Source organism: Haliotis rubra, unplaced genomic scaffold (genome assembly GCF_003918875.1).
Source record: "Haliotis rubra isolate DU_JTF1 unplaced genomic scaffold, ASM391887v1 Scf92, whole genome shotgun sequence".
Lineage (NCBI taxonomy): Eukaryota > Metazoa > Mollusca > Gastropoda > Lepetellida > Haliotidae > Haliotis > Haliotis rubra.
Genome location: NW_025767657.1, coordinates 72,501 through 85,386, shown reverse-complemented (window position 1 = coordinate 85,386; position 12,886 = coordinate 72,501). Strand labels below are relative to the sequence as shown.

The following is a 12,886-nucleotide window of genomic DNA, read 5'->3' as shown; positions in this document are numbered from 1 at the left end:
ATTAATGTTTTTATGCAGTTTGTAACGTCATAAAACATTTCAGTCGACCTGGGTGTGTTTTTCAAGTGAATTTCTAAAATGGCTGTGTTTTTTTAGCAGAAAACACTCAAGTGAATCTTATTTTACACATACACATTTACAACGAGAAGGCTAGGGAAATGTATGTATTATTGGTTAAACTTTTGACCACAGGACGTTGTTTTACGCAGGCACTTTACGACAGGAAGTGGGACCAGGATGTATTCTGTCTGTGTAAGTAAACCTTCATACGTCAACACTATCTTTTGACAAATCCATTGTGCAAGATAACAGTGAGTGAGTGAGTTTAATTTTACGCCGCTCTCAGCAATATTCCAGCTTTATGGCGGCGGTCTGTAAATAATCGAGTCTGGACCAGACCAGACAGTGGTGAACAGCATGAGCATCGATCTACGCAATTGGGATACAATGACATGTGTCAACCAAGTCAGCGAGCCTGACCACCTGATCCCGTTAGTCGCCTCTTACGACAAGCATGGGTTACTGAAGATCAATATTCTAACCCGGACCTTCACGGGTATCCATGTGTATATTGCATCACATGTAATGCTCTTGCCATATCAGACCTGAATTTATATTGTCGAGTAATTACCCAAATGCTAAATGAGAACCTTTGTCAGGTAGTTCGAGTTAAGTTACCACTAACGTGTTATAAATCCATCAACTGACCATCAAGTGAATGACAAATAAACAGGTATAGCTTTATACCACCAAACAAGGATGAGTGATTATGGTTTAACGCCGCTTTTAGCAATATTCCAGCAACATCACGGTGGGGGCAACCAGAAATGGGCTTCACACAGTGTACCCATGTGGGGAATCGAACCCGGGTCTTCAGCGTAACGATCGGACGCTTTAACCATTAGGCTACCCCACCGCCCATACACATGGAAGACAACAAGGGATCAGTAGTAATCGTTGTATTATATGCAGTGTAGTTGCCTACAAAATAAATGGCTGTTCTAAGGATACGAACGGAACTTCATTGTTTCATAAATTGTGTGTACACGCATTAGACTAACAACTAGTCTCTGAAATGAACATATTCTACAGAATAAAAATTCATAGTAAAAAAGATAAAATATAATGAAAAGGAGCCCTGAGACTTTCTTCATTTTCAGAGACCCTTAAGCTGTGGAAATCTAGACTTGCCACATTTTCTAGACTTGCTCTTTCTTGGATATATTTGCTTCAGCGTCTGTATTATGGACTATGGAGTGAGAGGACAGGGCAGAAGCAGAATGCCTTGGCTTGGAAGTAGTGGGGGAAGCTCCTATGAGTTAATATTAAACACCAGTGACAGCTAGAGATCAACTGATAATTACCAGCGCTGTGCTGGCTTGTGACTTCAGCAGATTTGTACAGATCCTAAAGCTGTGGAAATCTAGACTTGCAACATTTTCTAGACTTGCTCTTTCTTGGATATATTTGCTTCAGGGTCTGTATGACGGACTAGTACACGCATTTGCTGTGTACTAAAGTAAATATTTGTAAATAATATTTACATAAGTGGATTTTATAATGATAGCAATGTCAAAATGAACCATCGGGCATATTTCCAAATAGATGTATCAGATGGGCATCCATAATTCTTTTTGTCTGCTTGTTTAGGTTGAATAAATTAATGTTATGAGCATTGTCTCAAAGATATATCCGCTGACCTTACAGACAGTAGCCCAGTCTGGCGGCAGCTAATGGGTGAATGGGTAAGTGAGTATGGTTTTACGCCGCTTTTCACGACTGGGAACACCAGAAATGGGCCTCACGCAGTGTACCCGAACGTGAAATCGAACCCGGGTCTATAGCGTGACGAGCAGACGCTTTAACCATTTGGCTACTCCACCCCCAGGTAGTTAATGAGACCTAGGTTTTAGTGTCAGACTGGCCTGGGGAAGCCACTGATCAGTACCCCTTTAACGGACGGGGGTCATAATCGGTGCAGGTGGGAGACTTTCACCATGGTTATAGCCAACTATTTGTTATAACGTTCTCAGTTTCAGTGTTCCGGAAACCAACTTATTTTTGTAGTGAACAACTATTCGTTATAACCGACAATGTTACTAACCAACTACATATTATCCCACTGTTCGTTATAACCGACTCCATTATTGCAAACTATTCGTTATAACCGACTATTCGTTATAACCGATGCTGTTATTAACCGTATATAGTCATTATAAACAGTTATTCCCTATAACCGACTCATATTATCCGACTGCTCGTTGCAACCGACCCATATTATCCCCCTGTTCGTTATAACCGACTATTCGTTATAACCGATGCTGTTATTAACCGTATATAGTCATTATAAACAGTTATTCCCTATAACCGAATCATATCCGACTGCTCGTTGCAACCGACTCATATTATCCGATTGCTCTTTATAACAGACTCCATTATGGCAAACTATTCGTTATAACCGACTATTCATTATAACCGACTCCATTGTAACCAACTAGTAATATTCATTATAATCGGCTACTTGTAATAACTGACTCCGTTGTAACGGACCATTCGTTATGCATTAACAAACTCCGTTATAACATATAACTCCTATCTCCATCCCCACTATAAGTAACCCGGATGGCCATTATATTAAATGAAAGCGTGTAAGCTATAAACTTGTCTTACTCCTCCCCTCGCCTCGGGACTACAGCCTTGTGTAAGTAAATACGGCTACCGGTGTTCGCTGGGACTGGGAAACGCGCAGTCGCCAACCAGTCCTCCAATAGAACACACACTTACACCATCAACGAGACAGTGGACGTCACGCACGGCTGCAAGGTTAGATACTTGTGCCAGGTCTGGGTGACATCAGGGTGGTTATTTCTCAGGATGGATGTACGCTTAGTTTTCGGAGTATTTATTACCTTCTTAGGTAAGTTGATTTATTTCAAATCATGCGGTGCGTTGTTGTTTTGTTGACTTATCATGCATTTGTACGCTGAAGTTAAATGTGTTTATGCATGCTTGTATCGACAATAGGTTATGTGATCCAGTGTTCGGCAGATAATGGGACGGCATGCTGTCAAGTTATTTTGTTTTGTATTTCAGATTATAGTGTATACGAACAGAGGCATAAACATTGTACACTGCTCACAAACAGCGTGTATACGTAGACATTGTTGATATGAATGTGGAATATACATGCAAGCGAAATATACACTGATGTGAAATAACGTAAAATATGCACGAATGTTAAATATACAGGAACTGTTTGCACAAACATCTACATTCACTGTTCAAACCCATAAACAACATCAACATTCACACCAATATACAACGTTACCATCTACATTCACTGCTGACACCAATAAACAACATCTACATTCACTGCTCACACCAATAAACAACATCTACATTCACTGCTCACAGCAATAAACAACATCAACATTCACGCAATTCACACCAATATACAACGTTACCATCTACATTCACTGCTCACACCAATAAACAACATCTACATTCACTGCTCACACCAATAAACAACATCTACATTCACTGCTCACACCAATAAACAACATCTACATTCACTGCTCACACCAATAAACAACATCTACATTCACACCAATATACAACGTTACCATCTACATTCACTGCTCACACCAATAAACAACATCAACATTCACACCAATATACAACGTTACCATCTACATTCACTGCTCACACCCAATAAACAACATCAACATTCACACCAATATACAACGTTACCATCTACGTTCACTGCTCACACCAATAAACAAACATTCAACATTCACACCAATATACAACGTTACATCTACATTCACTGCTCACACCAATAAACAACATCTACATTCATCAATATACAACGTTAACATCTACATTCACTGCTCACACCAATAAACAACATCTACATTCACTGCTCACTGCTCACACCAATAAACAACATCTACATTCACTGCTCACACCAATAAACAACATCTACATTCACAATAAACAACATCTACATTCACTGCTCACACCAATAAACAACATCTACATTCACTGCTCACGCAATAAACAACATCTACATTCACTGCTCACACCAATAAACAACATCTACATTCACTGCTCACACCAATAAACAACATCTACACATCACACCAATATACAATACCAACAAACAACATCTACATTCACTGCTCACACCAATAAACAACATCTACATTCACTGCTCACACCAATAAACAACATCTACATTCACTGCAATATACAACGTTAACCATCTACATTCACTGCTCACACCAATAAACATAAACAACATCTACATTCACTGCTCACACTGCTCACACAATAAACAACATCTACATTCACTGCTCACACCAATAAACAACATCAACATTCACTGCTCACACCAATAAACAAATCTAATTCACTGCTCACACCAATAAACAACATCTACATTCACACCAATAAACAAACATCATCTACATTCACTGCTCACACCAATAAACAACAACATCACACATTCACTGCTCTACATTCACATTGCTCACACCAATAAACAACATCTACATTCACTGCTCACACACCAATAAACAACATCTACATTCACTGCTCACACCAATAAACAACATCTACATTCACTAAACAACATCTACACACCAATAAACAACATCTACATTCACTGCTCACACCAATAAACAACATCCATTCACTGCTCACACCAATAAACAACATCTACATTCACTGCTCACACCAATAAACAACATCTACATTCACTGCTCACACCAATAAACAACATCTACATTCACTGCTCACACCAATAAACAACATCAACATTCACTGCTCACACCAATAAACAACATCAACATTCACTGCTCACACCAATAAACAACATCTACATTCACTGCTCACCAATAAACAACATCACACCAATAAACACATCTACATTCACTGCTCACACTGCTCACACCAATAAACAACATCTACATTCACTGCTCACACCAATAAACAACACATAAACATTCACTGCTCACACCAATAAACAACATCAACATTCACTGCTCACACCAATAAACAACATCTAAACAACACATTCACTGCTCACACCAATAAACAACATCTACATTCACTGCTCACACCAATAAACAACATCTACATTCACTGCTCACACCCATAAACACAACATCATTCACAATTCAACATCTACATTCACTGCTCACACCAATAAACAACATCAACATTCACTGCTCACATTCACTGCATTCACACCAATAAACAACATCTACATTCACTGCTCACACCAATAAACAACATCTACATTCACTGCTCACACCAATAAACAACATCAACATTCACTGCTCACACCAATAAACAACATCTACATTCACTGCTCACACCAATAAACAACATCTACATTCACTGCTCACACCAATAAACAACATCTACATTCACTGCTCACACCAATAAACAACATCTACATTCACTGCTCACACCAATAAACAACATCTACATTCACTGCTCACACCAATAAACAACATCAACATTCACTGCTCACACTGCTCACAACAATAAACAACAGCTACATTCACTGCTCACACCAATAAACAACATCAACATTCCTTTATAAGTGTAACATTATGCTTATGTTCATGTTTATGGAATATTTAATTTTAACGCACTGTATCCAAAGCCCCAGGTTTGCATCTATTAGGGAAAGTCCGACAGACAAACAAACAAACAAACAAACAAACAAACAAAAAACAGACAGACAGACAGACAGACAGACTGTTTATTTAGTACTTCAGGCTCAAGGCTCCTTGTACAAATGCAGATAACAAATTTGTACATATTGAAATTTGACGACTGTTTACACATTTCTAACTGCAAACACATTTTCAAATATACAGCAACAGGATGGATCAGATCTAGATTATCAGAGTTTAAAAGATTTATCAATAGCTGGCGGTGTTTAAATCTATCCTGCATCATAGGGAGAAATTTATAAATCAGAATATATTTCAGACATTGACAGGGATAATCTACAGCGTCTTCTATTCTCCCTCATATTAATAACACATGATATTCGTGCTCTATGTCGCTGTCACATCATGTAACACGTACATGGGTTTGGTGCACGCATTGCTCACGTCTCGTTTAAAGTGTAAATAACGTTTTCTGTCTCATGAAATAAGGTCACGTGTACCTGTGTAAGGCCTTATAATAGGCGTCTGCAGGATGGGCATCGCAGCTCGGTCACTCGTGTTGATCTTTCGTCTCTGAAGTAAGACAAGTCCGTGACAAGACAATGTTTACACTTGGAAACCACCCGATTTTTGTATTTACGCAAGTGGTAACGGAGGGTCAGATTGCAAGTCAACATACAGATGGCCTATGGGAACTAAAGTTTTGTCAGACTAATGTATATATACTGGTGTTATAGTGCTAGCCCATTAAGATACCACTCCCTGGGTCAACGTGGACACCTAACTCGGACACTGTATACTGACCTGACTCTGTAAAGATCAGGGTTAGAATTGGTCTTCAGCAACCCGTGCTTGTTGTCAGGAAACCGGTGGCCAGGCTCGCTGGCGTGATTGGTGGATTTCATCGTATTTCAACTGCGTAGATCGATGCTCATGACGTCAAACAAACAAACATATTATGCAACGTCGGAAAGGTTAACTAGGCGTATTCCGAATAACATCTTGCGGGTAATAGGACCGGTTTTGTCAAAGATAACTTCATTTTCTCGCTTCAATGGGACGCACATTTGAACTAAAAACATTTTATAGCTCATTTCATTTCAGCCTTCAGTTAGACATTCTAGAATGTTTTTGATCATTCTGTATCAAAAGTTTGAACCCAGAACATTGTCAAAATATTTTCAGAGGGTAGCCTGGTTCTGAACTTTTCAGTTTCACACAAATGCCGTTTATCTCGAGAAACCTGTTTTCTGATTGGCTAACGTCGATGTCTTATTAGTTATTTCATTGGTCCGTCAAAGTTCAGGTCAGGTCGGTACGGGGTACTGGGATGCCCTCAGATCGTTTATAACGTTTAGAAATAGACTAACAACTAGTCTCTGAAATGACGATATTTTACAGATAAGACAGTTCATAATAAAATAATATATAATGAAAAGGAGCCCTGAGACTTTCTTTATTTTCAGAAACTGTGGAAATCTAGACTTGCAATCTAGTCTTGCATGGGCTTTCGTGGATATATTTGTTTCAGGGTCTGTTTGACAGACAAGTTTAGAAAGTAAGATCTGATTTTGATGAGTTTAGTAACCCGGTAACTCTTTGGCGCGCACCGTTTTTTTTTTGTTTGTTTAATAAACTTTTTATTCATCCCTCAGCATATACATGCACAAACATTGAATATGAATAGACTACACATGGATATATTGTAATAGTTATGCATATTCAAATAGCAATAGTATTAATGTGTGTCAAGTATGTGCACTAAAGCCTCCACTATCTGGAGATACATAAAACTGTTAAAGGTCTGCCATTAACATGTACAGAGGGTGAGGACAGTACACATGAATATCTTGGTAATAGTTGCACATATTCGGATAGCAATGCTAAAGTGTGCCAAGTAAGTGCGCTTAAGGCGTCTTTTTTTCTGTAGAAGCAGTTAAATGTCTGGCATATACATGTATACGTACAGAAAGTGGATATAGTATACATTATTATTTTGGTAATACATGTAGTTAGACATATTCAGATAGTAATAGTACTGATATGAGTCAAGTATGTGCACTAAAGGCCTCCATTTTCAGTGACGCGCACCGTTAATACAGTCTTGAGACGGACGAGAGACGCGTGTGGCATGTGTAAGCGACAATGATATGTTTGCATACTGAAAACTTCAACTGTGAATGTGAGCACTCCGCGTTCACCGTGTATATGTATCACGAGATTTCTTCGAGTGTCCTACCATTGTGTATATCATGAAGAAGAACGTGAGAATGTTTGCAAATTCTTATTTACTCAAGGTCTATTTCTATCTCCAATGTCATCCCTGTGTCAGTATGTCAATCTAAGTATTTCAAACTGGACTGACCCCCAGTCTCTGAAAATATATATATTGCCAGAAGAAAGAAACGACATTTAAACTTGAAAGGAGTCCCTTTGAGACGGGAGATTCAGAACCCGTAGAAAATCTAGTATTGCTTCATCGGTGAAATTTTTATATAATGTGTGTAGCGGTGGAATTTTCTAAAAAATTCATTTCCTCACCGATTTCGTTCAAATTTGAAATATATGTTAATCATAACATATCAATAGAATATACGATTGCAAAAGTCTAGATTTTTATTTAAAAAAATTATCGTCCAAACAGAGATTCGAACCCCTGTGATCTACTCTATATATCATTACAGTAAGGGCTTGGGGGAAGGGACAAAAGTTCAGAGATTGTAAGACAACTTCACACCTCTCAACGTGGGGAGGAGGAAGCAAGCAGCCCTCGTGGACAGTGCCAACAATGAGGGACACCTCCATTCATATTATGCTGAACAACGGAGCCCTCCCCTTCCTTGTCATTTGGCACATGGACATTGGAGTTCACTCTGTAAATACTGTAATACAACGGGGGTTGACTCTAGCAAGGCTGTGTATACAACGGGGGTTGACTCTGTCAAGACTGAGCAAGGCTGTGTATACAACGGGGGTTGACTCTAGCAAGGCTGTGTATACAACGGGGATTGACTCTACCAAGACTGTGTATACAACGGGGGTTGACTCTACCATGACTTTGTATACAACTGGGGTTGACTCTACCAAGACTGTGTATACAACGGGGGTTGACTCTACCAATACTGTGTATATAACGGGGTTGACTCTACCAAAGCTGTGTATACAACGGGGGTTGACTCTGTCAAGACTGTGTATACAACGGGGGTTTACTCTACCAATACTGTGTATATAACGGGGTTGACTCTACCAATACTGTGTATACAACAGGGGTTTTCTCTACCAAGGCTGTATACACAACGGGGGTTTAATCTACCAATACTGTATATATAACAGGGTGGACTCTACCGATGCTGTGTGTATACAACGGGGGGTGACTCTACCAAGACTGTGTATACAACGGGGGTTGACTCTACCAATACTGTGTATATAACGGGGTTGACTCTACCAAGATTCTGTATACAACGGGGGTTGACTCTACCAAGGCTGTGTATACAACGGGGGTTTACTGTGCCAATACTGTGTATACAACGGGGTTGACTCTACCAAGGCTGTGTGTACAACGGGGCTTGACTCCACCAATACTGTGTATATAACGGGGGTTGACTCCACCAATACTGTGTATATAACGGGGGTTGACTCCACCAATACTGTGTATACAAACGGGGGTGGACTATGCCAAGACTGTGTATACAACGGGGGTTGACTCTGTCAAGACTGTGTATACAACGGGGGTTGACTCTTCCAATACTGTGTATATAACGGGGTTGACTCTACCAATACTGTGTATACAAATGGGGGTTGACTCTACCAACTCTACCAACTGTGTATACAACGGGGTTGACTCTACCAATACTGTGTATACAACGGGGGTTGACTCTACCAATACTGTGTGTATACAACGGGGGTTGACTCTACCAATACTGTGTATACAAATGGGGGTTGACTCTACCAATACTGTGTATACAAACGGGGGTTGACTCTACCAATGACTACCAATACTGTGTATACAAATGGGGTTGACTCTACCAATACTGTGTATACAAATGGGGGTTGACTCTACCAATACTGTGTATACAAATGGGGGTTGACTCTACCAATACTGTGTATACAAATGGGGGTTGACTCTACCAATACTGTGTATACAAATGGGGGTTGACTCTACCAATACTGTGTATACAAATGGGGGTTGTCTATACTGTGTATACAAATGGGGGTTGACTCTACCAATACTGTGTATACAAATGGGGGTTGACTCTACCAATACTGTGTATACAAATCGGGGGTTGACTCTACCAATACTGTGTATACAACGGGGGTTGACTCTACCAATACTGTGTATACAAAGGGGGTTGACTCTACCAATACTGTGTATACAAACAAATGGGGTTGACTCTACCAATACTGTGTATACAACGGGGGTTGACTCTACCAATACTGTTTATACAAATGGGGTTGACTCTACCAATACTGTGTATACAAATGGGGGTTGACTCTACCAATACTGTGTATACAAATGGGGGTTGACTCTACCAATACTGTTTATACAAATGGGGGTTGACTCTACCAATACTGTGTATACAAATGGGGGTTGACTCTACCAATACTGTGTATGTATACAATACTGGGGGGTTGACTCTACCAATACTGTGTGTATACAACGGGGGTTGACTCTACCAATACTGTGTATACAAATGGGGGTTGACTCTACCAATACTGTGTGTATACAAGGCTGTATACAACGGGGGTTGACTCTACCGGGGTTGACTCTAAATCTATACAACAGGGGTTGACTCTACCAAGGCTGTGTATACAACGGGGTTGACTCTACCAATACTGTGTATACAACGGGGTTGACTCTACCAATACTGTGTATACAAAGGGGGTTGACTCTACCAATACTGTGTATACAAAGGGGGTTGACTCTACCAATACTGTGTATACAAATGGGGGTTGACTCTACCAATACTGTGTATACAAATGGGGGTTGACTCTACCAATACTGTGTGTATACAACTGGGGGTTGACTCTACCAATACTGTGTATACAAATGGGGGTTGACTCTACCAAGGCTGTGTGTATACACTGTGTATGGGGGTTGACTCTACCAATACTGTGTATACAAATGGGGTTGACTCTACCAATACTGTGTATACAAATGGGGGTTGACTCTACCAATACTGTGTATACAAATGGGGTTGACTCTACCAATACTGTGTATACAAATGGGGTTGACTCTACCAATACTGTGTTATACAAATGGGGGTTGACTCTACCAATACTGTGTATACAAATGGGGTTGACTCTACCAATACTGTGTATAAATGGGGGTTGACTCTACCAATACTGTGTATACAAATGGGGTTGACTCTACCAATACTGTGTATACAAACGGGGGTTGACTCTACCAATACTGTGTATACAAACGGGGGTTGACTCTACCAATACTGTGTATACAACGGGGTTGACTCTACCAATACTGTGTATACAACGGGGTTGACTCTACCAATACAACGGGGGTGTGTCTATACTGTGTATACAACGGGGTTGACTCTACCAATACTGTGTATACAACGGGGGTTGACTCTACCAATACTGTGTATACAAATGGGGGTTGACTCTACCAATACTGTGTATACAAATGGGGGTTGACTCTACCAATACTGTGTATACAAATTGGGGTTGACTCTACCAATACTGTTTATACAACGCTGTTGGCAGTACTTCATACGACTTGTTGGCATGTATCCGCTGCGCTGCGTAACTTACTAAAACCATCGGTACAAACACATCAATATGAACGACACTCTGAGAAACATATCGTATCAAAAGAGTGAGTGAGTTGAGTTTTACGCCGCACTCAGCAATATTCCAGCTATATGGTGGCGATCTGTAAATAATCGAGTCTGGACCAGACTATCCAGTGATCAACAGCATGAGCATCGATCATGTGTCAACCAAGTCAGCGAGTCTGACCACCCGATCCCGTTAGTCGCGTCTTACGACAAGCATAGGTTACTGAAGATCAATTCTAACCGGATCTTCACGGTTATCGTATCAAAAGAGTAATTTCGTGTTAATGCTAGCTAATGGGTGTGAGACCAAATGTGTGTCTCTCGCCAAATGTGTTTGAGTTTAAATAAGTTATGTAGCACAGAGTTTGCTGACAATTCATGAGTAAGTGATATGGCTGACAGTTCAATTAAATCCAGCTTGGTTGACACATGTCATGGAATCCAAGTGTGTAGATCGATGCTCACGCTGATGACCACTGGATTATCTGGTCCGGATTTGAACATTTATAGACCGCCGCTAACAGTTGAATTATTGCTGACAGCGGCGTTTAACAACAAACAAACACAAACAATTTACAGAAGGGAGTCTCTGATTCGGGCCATTGACAAATCTGGTGAACCCAGCTCTAATTTTGTAATGTCAAAACACCTTAAAATCGTAATCTTTAAACCTAGGGATTAAGATAAATTAGAATTATAGTCTGTTTGCAGTGAAAACGTGCCGATGTATTTCACTTTAAACATAAAAGTAAATCAAATAAAGTGAAATTAAGATTGCGAATCCTCATAATTTGACCTTGCCAATTGAACATTTAAATCTCAGAATTTTATTCAACTTAGGATAAAAGTTGTTTAACAAACGATCATAGTTTCAAATCGCTCTTATTGATTTGTATTACAAGAGGGTATGCACATTAAATGTGAACATGTGAACACCGAGAACATGTGGGGCTGGTCTAAATTAACGCTCATCACGAACCGCACTTGCATTTGTTTTACTGTTCCAACTACTGCGCTTACCCCTTGTAATACAAACCAATAAATGAGACTTGAAACTATGATCGTTTGTTAAACAACTTTTATTCTAAGTTGAATAAAATTCTGATATTTAAATGTTCAATTAGCAAGGTTAAATTATGCGAATCTTAATTTTACTTTATTTGATTTACATTTTTGTTTAGAGTGACATTCATCGGTACGTTTTCACTGCAAACAGACTATACTTGCACGTACATATTCCTTATTTCTCACTCACGAGTGTTCAACGTTGCAGTTCTGCCTCGCTTGGACTTTACAGTCAATTCTTTAGGGAAATATGTGCACAAACATGTCACATTCCGGTGTTGAACATTCTCAGACATCACATTCCCACCATCCGTCTGTGTGGCAAGATAACGAACCTCAAAG

The 12,886-nt window shown here is 39.8% G+C and overlaps 1 protein-coding gene across 1 annotated transcript in view; it reads left to right on the top strand.

Moving 5' to 3' along the window:
• Positions 1 to 2,686: 2,686 nt before the first annotated feature.
• The window catches only part of LOC124264330, a 30,437-nt gene continuing 20,237 nt past the window's right edge, over positions 2,687 to 12,886 (top strand). The window contains exon 1 of the mRNA XM_046699087.1: positions 2,687 to 2,917. The gene's annotated coding sequence lies outside the window, so the exon portion shown is untranslated. The remainder of the gene's footprint in view (positions 2,918 to 12,886) is intronic.